The sequence below is a fragment of the Bison bison genome, unplaced genomic scaffold (assembly GCF_000754665.1).
Source record: "Bison bison bison isolate TAMUID 2011002044 unplaced genomic scaffold, Bison_UMD1.0 scf7180017864148, whole genome shotgun sequence".
Classification (NCBI taxonomy): Eukaryota; Metazoa; Chordata; class Mammalia; order Artiodactyla; family Bovidae; genus Bison; species Bison bison.
In genome coordinates, this window is record NW_011494720.1 from 3898603 (window position 1) to 3901593 (window position 2991).

The 2991-nt window shown below is 42.7% G+C and overlaps 1 protein-coding gene across 2 annotated transcripts in view; it reads right to left on the reverse strand.

Annotated features, from left to right (window-relative positions):
* The window catches only part of IPCEF1 (interaction protein for cytohesin exchange factors 1), a 170697-nt gene extending 167919 nt beyond the window's left edge, over positions 1–2778 (reverse strand). For both annotated transcript variants that reach the window (XM_010840846.1, XM_010840845.1), the window contains exon 1: positions 2627–2778. The gene's annotated coding sequence lies outside the window, so the exon portion shown is untranslated. The remainder of the gene's footprint in view (positions 1–2626) is intronic.
* Between the last annotated feature and the right edge of the window lie 213 nt (positions 2779–2991).

Genomic DNA, 2991 nt, shown 5'->3' on the forward strand with positions numbered 1-2991 from the left:
TTGATTCCAGCTTGTGCTTCTTCCAGCCCAGCGTTTCTCATTATGTACTCTGCATATAAGTTAAACAAGCAGGGTAACAATATACAGCCTTGACGTACTCCTTTTCCTATTTGGAACCAGTCTGTTGTTCCATGTCCAGATCTAACTGTTGCTTCCTGACCTGCATATACATATAGGTTTCTCAAGAGGCAGGTCAGGTGCATAAAGTAATGGTCAAAATTCTACAGGCCAGGCTTCAGCAGTACATGAACCATGAATTTCCAGATGTTCAAGCTGGTTTTAGAAAAGGCAGAGGAACCAGAGACCAAATTGCCAACATCCATTGGATCATGGAAAAAGCAAGAGAGTTCCAGAAAATCATCTATTTCTGATTTATTGACTATACCAAAGCCTTTGACTGTGTGGACCACAATAAACTGTGGAAAATTCTGAAAGAGATGGGAATACCACACCACCTGACCTGCCTCTTGAGAAAGCTATATGAATGTAGAAAACAACACAAAATAAAAAAAAAGATAAATTGGTGATTAAATTTGTAAGTGTGACCATAGAGTTTTAAAAACTGAAGAAAATTTGTTGGCAATTGCCATTTGGTAAAGATCTATGCGATGGCAGGCACCATGCAACTGCATTTCTAATCCTTACATGACAGCACAAAAAGCTCATTTTATTATAATTATCACTTTGAAGGTTCAGAGGTCATAGAGCTAGTACGTGGTGGATACAGACTATGAACAGATGTGTCTAATCCCCAAACTGTTTCCCGACTACATCACACTACCCGCCATCATCACCTCCACTTCACGACTTCTTCCACCGCCACCTCCATCACCACCACTATCATCTCTACCATCACATCTATGGGTCTTTACCGTCACCTTCACCAAGACCACTCTCCACTATCACCACTTTCAACACCATTTCCACCACCAGCTCTATCACGTCCTCTACCATTCCCTCCATGACCACCTCGACCATCTCCACCACCACCTCCAGGACCTCCATCACCACGTCCACCATCTCCACCACCACCTCCAGCATCCACCACCACCTCCAGCATCCACCACCACCTCCACCCTCTCCACCATCACCTCCAGGATCCACCACCACCTCAACCACCATCTCTACTGGCAGCTCAGACTCTACGTCCTCACCACCTTCCCCATCACCACTTCCGCCCCCCTCTACACCTCTACACAGGCCACCATAACGCCACTCTTAAGGTTTCTTATCATGTCTTTTCTATATACCCTTTCTTCTCTTCCCACCTTCATATTCTCCTCTCCTGCTTCACTCTGACCTTTTCCAACCTGGACTTCCTTACGTGCCTGAGTCATAGAGATAAGGCAAACACTGCCAGACCACACTCATTTTATGAACAAGCCCAATCATTCATTCATTGCACAAACACTGACTGAGAGCCTAGTATGGGACAGGCACTGTTCCGAACACTGAAGAGTCCAGTAATTCTTCCATTTGTAGGATTTTCTTCAATACTAAAGAGCTTATAGGATTTTCTTCACTCTCATACACCATTTACCCATTAAACTTGCTCGAGTTCCCAACTCATTCTGCCTGGCCTCCACAGCAGGTGGAAAGCAGAAGTGAACTGCTCAAAAAGGATACGCGAGTAAAAAGGAAAGTCTCAGGCAATAGTCATGAAGTAACTTCTTATCACTTATTGCCACAGCAAGCCACCACAGGAAAGAACTTCCTATTTCCATACTGCTTAACGCAGCTTGCCTGTAAGAGTTCACACATGGACTATCTTCAGAAAAGACACTTGATATATAAAGAGAGGAGAGAGACGTTTAAAAATAAAGAATATGTATACCAACAAATATACAAACTGAAGTCCTTTTTCTTCTCACTTGCATGATGTGCGCAGAAGGAAACCCATGTTCTTTCTCTTTCTATTTCCAAGTCAAATTTTAATTAGCTGTAGAGGAATCCGAGTCTGTGTATGACTATACAATGCCTAAGAACACACAGGCCCCTACATACTAATAAATTCCACTACTACAGTCAGCAATGCCTTGGTGGCTTATAATCCTGTCTCTTACAATTAAGTTTCTTTCACACATTCACAAGCAAAGAAAACCAAACGTTCCAGACGTCCTGGGTAAAAACCTCTGAACCAACATTACCTAAGTTCCCATTTCATACGGAGATATCTTATCAAGCCTGTGACTTTTTATCTAAAAGTAAAATCCCCTCCAGCGGTCTGCATACAAAGGAGGATTCTCTACAAAGAACACACCTTCTCAAAAGAGGGTGGCCACAGAGTGTTTTCCCAGATGAATTCCTCAGGACCCACACACATGCCAAACTGTTCCTCTAAATCAAACCCGTGGTCTGCAGTCCCAGCAGTTATCAATACAACATCCACTACAGAAATAGAAGAAAGGAGAGTTCACAGTTCTCTCCTTCAAAACTCTAAAAGTGTCTGTAGCACTGGACTTCCCAACAGCAAGTTTATGAAAAGCTGAGCAAACATGACATCCCAAGAGTCACATCTTACTCACAGCTCACTATTTTAAAGAGAGTGCCAGAGTATCCGTTGCTTCACCATCTTGAGATGCCAAGCAATGACTTTATACGTCAGCCAAGGAGTGGTTTTACTTACATGCAATAAAAAGAGAGTAAATCCAAGTACCAGCTCTTTATCCCTGATTTCAGAAAATTCATAATACTCTGAGGTCAAGGTTGAGGATTCCTCCGTATGCAGCCACAGCTGGGGCAGCTCCACAAGACGACCATTAGAAGCTGGCCAGAGAATAAAGCTCTTTCAAAAGAAGAGGAAGTGTCATCTCTAACTTCCCCAATCTCATTGTTCTTCCTTCTTATTGTTAATAAGCCTTCCTTGATTCCAAAACACAGGACACAATTCATGTAAATTAGTTACCTCTCCTCTGTCAGACTCCATTGATCACTAAACACTATTCAGTATGTTCATTTCCAGGCCACACGTGGGAAACATTACATCGTTTT